The sequence below is a fragment of the Andrena cerasifolii genome, chromosome 1 (assembly GCF_050908995.1).
Source record: "Andrena cerasifolii isolate SP2316 chromosome 1, iyAndCera1_principal, whole genome shotgun sequence".
Lineage (NCBI taxonomy): Eukaryota > Metazoa > Arthropoda > Insecta > Hymenoptera > Andrenidae > Andrena > Andrena cerasifolii.
This window is the reverse complement of record NC_135118.1, coordinates 15,249,531-15,263,957: the sequence shown is the minus strand read 5'-3', so window position 1 is coordinate 15,263,957 and position 14,427 is coordinate 15,249,531. Positions and strand designations below refer to the sequence as shown.

Below are 14,427 nucleotides of genomic sequence, written 5' to 3'. Positions count from 1 at the left end.
TACTAAATTATCTAGTCTTTGGACTAAGGATTTTTGTTTCTGTTGCTTCTTTTTTAATTAACGAAAATTAAGTGGGGCTGCGACCTAAAATCGACATTTTGCGTTTGAACATTTGCCATTTTGTCCTAAATCAATATTTCGAAAAACCCTTTGATCAAGGACTAAATAATTTAATATATTAACTGATTTTTTTTGAATTTTCGATTTTAGATAATCCACTTGCGAGTAATCGTGGTAACCGCAAACTCCTCTTTCGAACAGGACATCTGGGAGATTGTAAATAACTTTCTTATTAATAAATATTTTTTAACGCCAAAATTCAGAGATATAGCTAAATGTATTCCCTTCCAAACAAAAAAAAGTTTTCTGACTAAAATTTTATAGTTTCTGAGAAAAAAATTCCCAAAAATCACACCCTTCTCGGCCTCCTGACTGAGCGTAACCCTTTAAGGGGAGAACCTGATTTAGGACGCTGAAACAACGGTGCAGTTTTAACAAATTATTTTTTCAACAAATATAAAGCGAATCTTTCCAAAACTTTAAGCGTGTTTCACTCTATACTCAGCAAGACAATTTTTTTTATTCAAGAATAAATTATCGAATGCCGTGTCCCGTAAGTTGGGAGTCATTTATGTCATATCCTACAAGTCAGTATCATCCCCGTCCTGCGCTACGACATGGAGATCTCCCCTGTGGGACCTCCATTTTGATTGCACCCCCATCACAGGTTAAACTCGAGAGTCAGGCCACACGCATCGACCCCGTGGATAAATATTTATGCACGCACTCACGGTTGCGCGTCACGCGCGCTGCCTCCCGCTTCAGGAGCGTCGCGATGGAAAAACAACGGGATGAGGCAGAAATATCTGTCCCTCTTTACGACACCATCCCCCCACGCGCATATACGTAAGCGTAATGGCTGTCTGAAATGAATCGCTAACCTCCGCGCCCATAAAGGAACGAAATTGCGTCTCTTATTGTACAAGGAACAAGCAGGGAACGGCTGACCCAGGGAAAACGAAACGGTCCTTTCGAGTTTCATTTACAAGTATCACGAGCACGCCGAATCTATTACCGTTTAACGGGCGGCGGTGGCAGCGCGACAGAAAGAAGGTCACGATAATTCGCAGATATTTCAGGAATTATCGGCGGCCGTTGGTTTACGACCGACTTTTATACGCGCAATTTACAACGCGTTCTCCATCGACGGCGCGATCAAGAAAGCCGGTGCATCTGAAATATGACGAGAAATATTAGGTTTTACGAGCGGCCAACCTATGGCGGCCGACGACGAGGGCCTGGGGGTTGCAAGAGAAGAGGCAAAGTAGGAGAACGGAAAATTTATCGTTAGTATTTTTCTTCTGCGCAAGTGTGCGGAATCTCGAACTTCCACGCGGGCGTCCCAATTTTTTTTCCGCCCTCGAAGCGCACCGGGGCGCACCGCCACCCCCGAGAACTACGGAAGAACGAGCCGCGATCCGCGTGCCACGCACGAATAAATCTTCCTTCCCTTTCCACCGTGCAATCGCGAACTTTCGCGATCGACGAGAAGCAAAAAGCACAAATCTCCTAATTTCAATTCCGCGCCCCTCGAAAGGGTTACCGCGGCGTCGCCGAACAACGCACATTTCGGAATTCGTCCCCGACAGCGCGAAATGTCCCCGAAACCATATTCGCTCGGTGTTCCGAGGCTGCGCTCGGCTGGGAGCAATTAGTATGCAGATACCTGAGTCTGACGAATTAAATCGCACCTTTTATAGCCGCGGCGCACCTATTCCCTGCATCACGGGGGGAGCTTCAAAGCGAAGTCGTATGACAAAGCGTAATCGAGGCTGTCGACGAGCGAGGCGAGCAAAAACGTCACTGCATCAGCAACAAAGTCCCCGAACAAGGTGTTCTCGAAAACGCGAGGGGGATACATCGTTGCTCTTCCCGGGGGGGGATCGCGCGTCAGAGAAACTCGGCAAACAATTATAACTTCCGGTGAGAAACACCGTATATAATATAGCCGAGCCGCTGGCGCACGTCGCTGCGAAACGTTACACTTATGGCCCCGTTGCCGTTGGCGGGCGCTGAACGTCTGGCTTCGGAATTTCGGGTTTCGCCGTTGCGGTCGTCCACCAACGATCCCTTTCGTCCCGTTTCTCACCCCCTGCCACACTAGCCCGCTGTCCCTCCCAGTCTCTATCTTGCTAACTTCGCCTAATTTATCTTTGTCCACCTGGATCTACTCAATCCAACTCTCCAGCCCGTTTATTTATTCACTCCAACAGCCGACACGAGAGGCACGATTCTACCGCTAAACGGCCCCCGTCTTCCTCGGTTAAAGAGGGATACTTAACGATTTGATGGTCGCACTGGTGGATGTGCTCGGCTCGTGATGCATCCACTGAGTGGAGCTACCATTTTACTGCGAGTAGCTTCCGTAGTAACTTTAAACAACTTGAGACCAGTGGAAACACTGATAGTCACGATAGGGGGTGATTCTTGGAAAGTAGAAAGTATTCTCCGCTGAAGATTAATTCGTGAAAAGCTTTGGCACCCACCCTTCCTTTCGGCTTCTGTGGACGTTACGCAATTTTTCGAGTGGCCCGATTTGGTACTCGAGGTCAACCGATTTGGGAGTGGTCGGGTGCCGTGAGGAATTAAAGAGTTCCCAGCGCCACGCAGCTCTCCGTCATCCCCTGTCAGTTGTTTCGGCGTGTGTAAACAATACATCGATTACAACGCGCGGTCAAGCCGCAAACTTTCCCCAGCTCGCGGCACATCTTCCCCCCAGTGGCTGCGAAACAAGCCGCGAAATACATCCTCGGGCACTGGGTCAACGCGTCCCTGAACAGAGCAAAGCTGCACGGTGTTTTTAATGCAGAAGACCCGCCCACTATGCCGCCTCTTTTGCGCGCCGGGCGAATCTTTTGAAATCCACGGCGAACGGCTCCGTTTACTAGAGGCATCACATTTTCTTCTATCTCTATTTTCCACCCGCCAAAAACAAAAAAAAAAAGAGAGAGAACCGCGAGCATTTTCTCTCGCGGTGTGTACGCTTTGAAATGTTGGAGCCGTGAATCATTAAAAGTCACAGGGAAATGAGGCGCGATTCCGCGCTCCTGCGGCACAAAGAAATGTCGTTCACAAGCAAACCGCCGCCTTTCGTCCGTCAACGAGATCACAAAAACGTACACGGTGCCTGCGGAAGATTGGGGGAACTATTTCTTCTTCAGCGGCGCACGGGCACCGTGCAATCGTGTTTCCCCGCCCGAGCTAAAAGCAAAATCTAATCGAACAGAAAATAACAAAGCAATCATCCGCGCCGAAAAACAACGGGAGCACAGCTGCGATACAAACGGATAGAATGGGCACAGAAACGGAAATAGCAATCCGTGATCTTGCCGACGGTCCATCTGGATCGCGGGCTGCCCCATAGAGAAGGGACAACGGTACCGTCGCCAAAAGTCTGCCCCCGGGGTTATTGGACCCATCGAGAGCTCGCGTCGCACAGTGGTCTGTCCAATAACAATCCAGCGAGACAAAAGACGCAGGTCGTACATAAATCATCAGTTAGGTGGCAATGTTTATTTATTTGTTTGAAAAACAACATCCACGTTGTTTTACCACCCTTAAAACTTCCACCTGAACCTGCAAGGGTTTTTTTTAAAAACAAAATTCGTATTCTGGTGGTCTCTTAAAATGTAGAGAGCGAATATGAACTGTGTTTTGTAAAGAAAAATTGTTTACAACCACGTTATTTAGAATGAATTGCAAATTTTAGCTCCTAACATCACCAGTTTTGAAGATAGAATTATTTTAATTATCTATACAAATTATGTAGAGTTGCAAATATTTGCAGCTATAACTTGTGAATATGTATTCTATAAAGCAAATAGAACGAAACAGCACAAACAATTTCAGGTTCCATAAGGTTCCTGGGTATCTAGAGCTTTTCCAACGAAAGCTATTGAAAAATTCCATCATTTTTATGATTATATTTTAATTTTGTTCGTTGGAAATTAAAATACTCATGGCTGAAGCTTGATTTACTAATTACTTGTACCCCTGCAGTACATTATTCAAAATATTAAGAATTTAAGTCGCGATACAATTAACTGAGCACTTCTGATATATAGCTGATACTGACGCATTCTAACAGTCGGCCCTGAGGGGCCGAGTTGCGTACGTTTCGCCGATCGCTACTTTTATGAAATACGCATAAAGTTGCATAAGGTGAATGCCCCAATTTCTGCTCATATCCCCATTTCTGCTCATTTCGTATTTTTCTTATTACTAGGGTAGATGTCCCATTTACTGTCAGTGTCCCTATTACTGCCACTTTATTTATTTCACTTTGAAAAAACGTAACGTATAAAGAATAGACGTATAAAGAATGTACTATAATAATAAGAAGAACAGTCCCAATTTTATGATAAATTCTTTTTACGCTATTTTTTATACGTTGCGTGTTTATTAAGTAAAATAAATGAAGTGGCAGTATTTGGGACATTTACCCTATAAGCGTTACGTTTGTACTATAATTGCAACAAAATAATTCTAAATTATTTCAACATTTAGAGCATTATATATTTAATTACAAATTACTAATAGTTAAACGTCTTGAAATATCTCCCTAAAATCGTTTTTAAATTGATTGATATATTATTAAAGAATTAATCGATTGCTCTGCAAATTTTGATTTACAAACAAACTTTTTACACCTCCTTTATGACGAGTTACCTCTTAAATGAGCAGAAATTGCGACATTCATCTTACCATGTCATTCCGACATCTCTGACTCAGTAGCTTGTGGTATGACCAAGATTCGTTCATTTTGGATGGTCATGATTTTGGACTTTTGTCCCGCTAGACCATCAATACAAACCACTCTCCGTGGATGGAATTCGGCGGGAACGACTGCTGGTGGGAAGCAGTCGAGACGCAGCTGAGACGCTGCCGAACGCCTGGCGCCCTTTCGGATCAACGCGGACCACCGCGACGACGATCGGCCGATGCTGGGACAACCGGGGATTACCGTCTCGATAAACACCGTGGCTTGATAAGCTCCATTCATCCCCTCCGACCAGCAGAGATTCGAAATAAAATGCACGCGGGGGTTGTACCGTGATTAAACATCGAACGCTTGTCAGTAAACGTCCTCGGGTACGAGACACTCGAGTTCTGCCGAGTTATTTCCAGGTACGCAAAATGAAAAAGCTGTTGGAAAGATCAATCGCGAAGCACCCGCAGGCTATGCAGGTGGCAGGGCAAAAAGGAAACGGGATTGAAGCCCACGTAGATTAATAATGCGATTTTAAGGGGAGTAGGCAGTGAAATCGCTCGGAGATCAAGTATTTTTTGTGAATTAATTGCGATGAGATGAATACAAATTGTGCCTAGTACTTTTGGGTAATGTTTATCAATACTATAAAGAGCAGAATTTTTTTTTTGTTGATAATATATACATGTATATGACGGGGCTACAGTCGTCTCACGGTTCTGCCCTGATTGGGAAAAAACCCGAGGTTCAAATCCACTTGAAATTTTTACAGCATGTTCAAAATATATTCCTTTCTGGAGTGAACTTCAACATTAAAGTATAAAAGCTCTGGTCTCCCAGATAAAAAAAGAACAGCCATCTGTGCACCCCGAAAATCAACATTTATCATACAAATCGCCTTCTTCTAGTCCCTATTTTAATAATTTTGGTTCAATTCTTTTTTCGGAAGTCTACTCCGAAATTACAGGTTCTAGGGGAAACATATTCTAAGGAAACCGTTTTATCTTTATTTTTAAGCTCAATATCATGGCAAAACCAAAGACAATTCTTCTAAACCACTGTATAATCAACCTCGTGTGGCGCCATTTGTGAAATAGATATATAGATTATAATAATAAACACTCTGTAAAAGGAAAAGTCTTTGCTTGCTTTCATTTCCTTGTAGTTAATTCGCAAAAAATACTTGATTTTCGAGCGGTTTGACTGCATAATAAGTAGGGTAGAGAAGCCAATTACTGTGGGGTACCCAATTACTGTGCCTCTAGTATATTTTTAAGCATCATTAATTTTATATTTATAGAATAAGAGATATTAAATTTTTTTATTGAAATTTAATTAATTATTTATTTATCAAAATTAAACACGTGACGCACAGAAGTTCTTAAAATACTAAAAAAAATATTTCAATTTTTTGATAATGAACTCACGAAGTTTTCTGTAAAACACATGAAAAAGCTTAAGAAAGTACTGAACGAACGAAGGTCAATATTCAGTGAAACCGTTCTACATAGGTAAGATATCACACCGTTAATTATATTAGTAAAACCTATTTAGATTACGGAAAAGCAAAATAGCTATTATCTATTTGAAATTTTATTTTTATTTTCAATAAATTTAGTAACCAAGAGCAATTTGGAAGTTGTGCCATTTATTGTGCACAGTAACTGGACTGGTTTTTGCTCGTTACGTTAGTTACCTTGCTGCTTACACTGACGCTTACAACCTGTTAAACATAGATAACCTCAAGCACATCTCCGTCATGTGTTTAAAGAAAAGAACTGTAAATATGAAATATTTATTCACATTTATTTTATTTAAATTATTATCAATATTATCGCTATTAAAATTAATTACAGTATGTTAAATATTAAATTTTTATTTTGCACAATTATTGAGACACAGTATTCAGAGAAAGAAGGAGGGAGCACAGTACTGAGGCACATTAACTGATCTTTGGAGATTATAAGCACACAGTAACTGACTCCAGAACATTTTTTTTACGTTTAATTATAATCAAAGAAGATTTGATATATGTTTCTTGGGAAAATTTATATCGATAAAAGAAACTTAGAAATTTATCTTTATGTTCTTAAGAAAGGTCAATTCCATGACGGAAGTTATTTTTATTAGCGAAAACTCCGAAAGTTCTGAAACAGGGCATAGTAATTGGTTTCTATACCCTAGTAAGTAGTCTCTTAGTCCTGCGGCACGCTACTCAGTGTTCTCGTACACACCGCATTCTACGAAAGTGTTCGCGATGCTAAAACATTCAAGCGAAACATTAGAGCCACAAAAACTATGCCGAACGGCTGTTATAATCTGTTTAACCGGGATATTGCATTACTGAAACCATTCAGTCTCGTTTGATTTTTGCCAGACCTCGTTGAGGCCAGCAACCCCTAACTCAGGCAACCCAGTTGCCGGACAGGTGGGGAGGCAGCGCGATCCCCAGCCACTCGCCGTCTTATCCCATTCACTTTTCGTCGCGGGGGACTCGCGATGCCCGTTGAATCCCTGCCAACCGCGGCCGCACGGACTTTCCTTTTTTTCCCCCGCCGTGTGTTTCCGCGCGCCGCGTCCGAGAAGTAACACTTGTTGATCGGAGCCCACCGACTATGATTTAACGAGCGAACGTGACGCGGAATTAATCAGCCGACTCTCGGCCGCCGCACAGTGGTCTGCCCAATAACAATCTAGCGAGACAAAAGTCGCAGGTCGTACATAAATCATCAGTTAGCTGAAGATGTTTATTATTTGTTTGAAAAACACCATCCACATTGTTTTACCACCCTTAAAACTTCCACCTGAACCTGCAATGTTTTTTTTTTTTAAAACTAAAATTCATATTCTGGTGGTCTCTTAAAATGTAGAGAGCGAATATGAGCTGTGTTTTGTAGAGAGAAATTGTTTACAACCAGGTTATTTAGAATGAATTACACATTTTAGCTGCTAACATCGCCATTTTTGAAGATAGAATTATTTTAATTATGTATAAAAATTATGGAGGGTTGCAAATATTTGCAGCTATAACTTGCGAATATGTACTCTATAAAGCAAATAGAACACAACAGCACAAAATTTTTCAGGTTCCATGAGGTTCCTGGATATCTAGAGCTTTTCCAACGAAAGCTCTTGAAAAATTCCATCATTTTTATGATTATATTTTAATTCTGTTCGTTGGAAATTATAATACTCATGGCTGGAGCTTGATTTACTAATTACTTGTACCTCTGAAATCCATTACTCAAAATACTAAGAGTGTATAACCGCGATACAATTGAGCACTTTTGGTATATAGCTGATACTGACGCATTCTAACAATCGGACACTAACAAGGGAAGATCTCGAACCCGAAAATTCTAAAAGATCTTAAACTTTGTGGATATGTAGGGGATTTCATCCTGATTACAACACAATTTTTGTTTGCTGCTAAATTTACTCGCGGGGGGTGAAATTAACCCCTGAAAATTCGGCTATTTTCCGATTTTGCGTTATAACTCCCGAACTGTAAGAGATGGAAAAAAAAGTTTCAAGACAAAAGTTACTTCTTTCAATTAGATCTATCATTTGGTAAAAAAAAATATTTTACAGTTCACGAGTTATAACACAAAATCGGAAAATAACCGGATTTCCAGGGGTCAATTACACCCCCTTAGAGTGAATTTGGGCAGCAAAAAAAAAATCGTATTGTAATCGGGAGGAAATTCCCTACATATTCACAAAGTTTCAGAATTTTTTGAATTCCCGGGTTCGGGATGTTCCCTTGTACCTAAGCGGCCAACTCGCGTACGTTTCGCCGATCGTTACTTTCATGAAATACATATAAACTTGCATACTATGTCATTCCGATATATCTGATTCAGTAGCTCGTGGTATGACCAAGATTCATTCATTTGAATGGTCATGATTTTGAACTTTTGTCCCGCTAGCCCGTCACTGTGCGCTGCGTGGGAAAACACGAGTGGCCGTGTCGCGCTCGCTTCAAAGACACGGCGGATCCTCTCCCACCGTGTCACGGGCAGAACGGGGCTGGCTTCGATCGTTCTCGGAGGATGGTTACATAATATATATCACATAATATATATATATGCCTAAGTATATACGTATATATACGTACAGGGGAAAATGAGGTGAATTACGGACACGCTTCCGGCGACCGTGATCACTGAAATTGCGAGCGACGTCCGATGGAAGTTCAAACAGCTGCCGATTCCCAATCGGCCGCGAGGTTTTTATCCATTCACCGTCTCTGGTTAATCCCATCGATTAACTAATTCGCGTCGACGATACGTTCGAGCGGGGATACTAATAGAAATAATTACCAGCGGGATCAACCTAATTTCTCATGGCCGTGTACAGGCCGATCGGAGGGACTGGAAATCGGAAATACCCGTGGAGACGATTAATTTCAGCCGGCCCCTGAACGCAGCCCACCCGATATTTTACCTGGCGGGGACGAGGGCGTCCGGCTCCGCAGGAAACCGACGTCGTAGACAAACGACCGGGATGACATCTTGACGGATCGATCATCGAAAGCGTTTCTTATCGGCGGAAGGGTGGCCGGCGGTCACCTCCAAGCCAAGTTGAAGGTGAAAAGTCGACCGGGCGATCATTCGCGTGAGATTCCCCGGTAGAGATTCGATACCGCCCCATAACGTTATGCGCGACACGCTGCAAATGCGTTGGGGACAGGGCCCGATCTAGGGTGGGCGATTACAGGACAACTACCCACCCGGAGCGGGAATTTTGGTGGAAAAGGAAAATTGAAATCAATAAAAACCAATAAAACAGTAAAACTTTTTGAAAAAGCGGTGAAACAGGTGGGAACACACTTTTGAATTTAGTATCAGACTTATCAATTGTTTTTTACTGATTTTTTTTTAAATATTGTATGAGTTTTTTTAGATTTATAAAAAATAGAAACCTCCTACCTATATATTTCATTTTGTTCTGTTGCTTTTTTATGAATAGTAAATCTTAATATATAAAGCAGAAAGTATTTGTGTGTTCGTCTGTCGCTTAAGAACTTTTGAACGGTAAACTCTGTGGTCACGAAACGTGTCCCAGTTAATTCTGCCTAGCTAATCCAGACGAATGCGACTATTTTCACAAAAAAATTTTTAATAAAATCATAATCTAAATTTCGGGCGACGCCGAGTAGTGAAGCTAGTTTTTCATGAAACAAAAGGCTGCTGCTATTCAACACATACCTACAAAAAAGTTCACTCACTGTGAAAAAATTAAATTTTAACATAATTATTTATAATTAAATACAAAGGCAAAAATCATTTTTCCCCAGGGCAAAGGGGCAGATGAGGAGGAAGGGGCGCGTAGGCGATAGGAAACGAAGATGGTAAAGAAAGCCTGGCGTGAAAATTGCAATTAAAAGCGAGATCAAGGTTGACCAAACGTCAGAGGGAACCACGAGAGAAGGGAAATCATAAATATAACCAAGAGTCTCCAGTTACCGTAATCAGAGGCGATAAAGCTGCGCGTTTATCGCGTATCGCAATACGCTTGATCGCTTCCAAGAAGAAGAATGACCCACGACTTAATCGGAATCGCAACGGTCTTCGCCTGTCGATAAACCGTCACCGAAATCACTTATAACGCGAGCGCTTATCGCGGAGCTGATACCCAGGCGGGAGCGTTAAAAACCAGAGCACCTCGGCCCACCGTGGGGGATTGAAAATTGAAATACTGCGCCGCGCGCCAGATTCCGTCAGCCGCTCAGAACATCCGCGTATCATGCCTGACAGTGCCGACAGAATGATAGAAGGCGTAAGTTTCTGGTTGTTAGAGCTCGAAAGTGGAGGAGCCGGGATACGGCGTCTTGTTTTCCTCGAGGCGAGGCAGCTTACTCTACCGACGGATCAAATCGACAGGAACGAACCTCCCGCGGATTTCTGGATGCCAGGAAGGCGTATGAATTATCGTTGGCGCGAGATTTTTCAGGGGACGCGTGCCCGGAGTTAGCATTCGCCGCGACACTCCCCGAGCGGAAGGCAGGCCGGGACTTAAGCTAGCTGGCGGGCCGGGAGACGCGCGGAATTGCAAAAGTTGCTCCGTGACGAGCTTCGAAACACGGTATAATTAGAATGAGATTTTCGCACCGGGTCTCAGTCAACGCCGGGAGTAATAGCGCCGCTGGTAAACGGGCTGCAAGAGGAATTAATCGCGACTGTCCGCCCGCGAAAGCGGCGATCCCTGTGAAAATAAAAGTGTAACCGACGTAATGAACGGATGAATCACGCGGACGAGCAATCGCGGCAAGAAAAAAGATTCGTTATTTGGACGGGGCGGATCGGGGAAACAGGCGGGAACTGTACGGCAAACGATCGTGCGGTTCTTGACTGAGCATCGTGCCACGATTTCGCATGGAGGGAAAGGCTTTTTATCGGAGACCCGTCCCCTATAATTAATCACCGGTTAATTAACGTGGAAAATCCACACGAGGAGGACGCAGGTGGGCGAGGGTGGGAAAAGGTGTGTACGGTTAATCCAAACGTATGCTCCTCAATCGTGGTCCTAGCAAATGGTGCTGGGGATTTCGAAAAATCGCAGGGAACCAGCTCCTTTGCTTTTTGTTTGGTCTCCTTTTCGGTCCACCCTCGGCTCGCGCGCCACTTTTTGCCGCTCGTTAACGACTGCCGTTCAGGGCTTGGCTGGGAATCGAGGATTAGCCGAGTTCGGGAGGAGAAGAACAGCGATCGTCATTATGGAAAAGGAGGATCGCCTCGACGGTCGTTCACACGTTGAAAGGGAGCTTGAAGAAGCGCATGGTTTACATCGATTAGACAGTACAACGAATTTTGACTTTTTCTTCGGACTTGTAACATTCCATAGCCGTTTCTTACAGGCTTTCGTGCCCTGAAAACGAAACCGCGACCCGTCTGTCGCCATCACCCTCAGTTTTTGAGAAAATCGATTTTGAAAAAAAACTGCAAATTTTCAACTTTGAGCATCTTTTGTGTCGAAACGGTAATAGTTATTTGATTGTTCGTGGCGTCAAATTATTCTATGAACCCTCCCGAATAAAACGAGATAATTATTATTGCATTATGAACATTTATATATGTTTAAACAACGATCAAAGGGAAATGGACACCCGAAATGCACCAATTTTTGCAGATATCTTTCAATTTATTTCCAAAATTAAGAGTCTGGGACAAAATCTGATCATCCCACGCGATGCAGCAGACATTTTTCTTTCGGAAAGCGTCAACAGAAGTGGCAAGTCTCCTTTTGTTTTCAATACAGAAGCGAAATAGTTTGGCAAAACGCGCGGAGCCGACAGTGGTTGTCAACGGCGGCGCGCGATCCACTGCCGCTCACAAGGAGAGTATTTGAGGTGTCCGCCTCCGATCATTTTGATTTTTGGATATGTTATAGAGGACCGAAAAATAAGAAATACGTGTTTTTTTATTTTTCCCTGTTTTAATATTTGGGGGGTGAAAACTGCGTTCAAAGTTAGGGTTGAAAAATCATTTTTGTGGAATATCTCGAGAACTATTAGAGATAGGGGAATAGTGTCAATGGACGAATTTTGTGTCTTTGGATGCGAAATATGACTGACTCATCAGATTTTCAAAAATCCACAAAAATGATTTTTCAACCCTAACTTTGAACGCAGTTTTCACCCCACAAATATGAAAACGGGGGGAAAAAACAGGTATTTCTTATTTTTCGGTCCTCTATAACATATCCAAAAATCAAAATGATCGGAGGCGGACACCTAAAATACTCTCCTTGTGAGCGGCAGTGGATCGCGCGCCGCCGTTGACAACCACTGTCGACGCCGCGCGTTTTGCCAAACTATTTCGCTTCTGTATTTTGAACAAAACGGTAGTTGCCAGTGCTGTCGATGCTTTTCGAAGGAAAAATGTCTGCTGCATCGCGTGGGATGGTCAGATTTTGTCCCAGATCCTTAGTTTTGGAAATAAATTGAAAGATATCTGCAAAAATTGGTGCATTTCGGATGTCCTTTTCCATTTGATCGTTGTTTAAACATATTTAAATGTCCATAATGCAATAATAACTTATATCGTTGTATTCGGGAGGATTCATAGAATAATTTGACGCAACCAACAATGGATTAACCATTACCGTTTCAACACAAAAGCTGCTCAAATTTTGAAAATTTGCAGTTTTTTTTCAAAATCGATTTTCTCAAAAACTGAGGGTGATGGCGACAAATGGGTTGCGGATTCGTTGTCAGGGCCCGAAAACCTATAAGAAACGGCTATTGAATGTTACAAGTCCAGATGGCTGTGTACTGTGTTACCTCTCCTGCGAAATTTCCGCTGCCACCGTGAAAAGAGTTGGCGAACCGCGTGATTGTTGGGTGGAAAAAGTATTTCTTTCTTTAATACAGATGCTAGAAAGTCGCTCGCTTCTTGCGCTAAAAGGGATCAAAGAAAGAAGACACTCGAGCGAGGAATTTAATGGCACCGTTGTCGCGAGTAATTTAAATTAAGGTGTTAACCCGATTAGACTCGAGTGACTGCTAAATGGGCCGGAACTACGCTCGCATTTTTGCAGAATTCTTGACAACAGAAATTCCCATTCGCCCGCGGGAAAACCAAAAATCCCGTGCTACGGGAACTGTGATCTTTTTCAATTTCCGCTTTGTTAATTGAATCAAACCACTTTTCCCCGCTCGAGGCTCGCGCTCTTTGTTCTATAAAAGCTGCTTCAGCTGCTGAATTTTGAATAATTCGTCAAGCTCGACGTCGGCAGAATGTTACAGGTAACAACGAAACAGTCCAATCTTCTACGCCGATCGCGTCGCAATGAGACAGTAACCGGAGGTTAACCTAATAATCGTTTAAAATAGCGACCATGGCTGCGAACGGTTCGAGATTTAGTAACGTTATCTGTCGCGCCTTATCTGTCGCGACCGATAAGAAGGTTGTTTCTGCGACACGCCGAGAGCCTAGGAAGCAGAGAAGAAGAGACTTTCTCGACGATATGACGATCCAATGGCGCGAGATCTCTTGGAACCGAAGATGGGATTTTTCTCCTCGTTAAACTCCACGATTGCGAATTTAAACGGACCTTTCTAATTCGATCAACTGAGATCGAGCAGTTTTTGCGGCAAACGAGACGCGCATACGTAGCGCGCTCTTCGTCTGTATCGTTTCACCGGCGATGCTGCATTGACGGGGGTGGTAGCCGCAGAAGTTTGCGCGCCGCGCGAAACGTTGTTGGCATAGCTCGATACGTGACCTACGGTTTACGTGCGAGCATTTCATGCGAGAGACGGCCGACCCCACGCCGAGAGGAGAACACGGAGCGATCTGGCGTGCGGCGAACTTAAAGGTGCAAGGGCAAATCGATTTGATGCACGCGAAGAATGGAGCAAAAAGGAGCGGGGCTCGGGGGCGGCCCGATAACAGCGTGCCGTGCAAATATAAATTTGTTGCTCGGCGAAACTTTGTCCTGTGCCCCCTCTGTCGCGGTAGGAAGAGAGCGAGGCGCGAGAGGAAGATAACGTGCACCGCGAGACGGCGAAAGAGCGACTGAAAGGCGCGCGAGGGAGGGCAGCCGACTAGTTCGGTGGGGGTTGCAGTTTACCTCTTCCTAGTGCAGGAAGAGAGCAAGTGTAGGAGAGGATGAAGGAGAGGGGAAGAGTGAGAGGCAACGGTGGGGGGGGGCTG

General features: G+C 43.6%; 1 protein-coding gene across 1 annotated transcript in view; it reads right to left on the bottom strand.

Annotated features, from left to right (window-relative positions):
- The window catches only part of Hiw (MYC binding protein highwire), a 278,415-nt gene that overhangs the window by 236,116 nt on the left and 27,872 nt on the right, over positions 1 to 14,427 (bottom strand). The window lies entirely within an intron of this gene.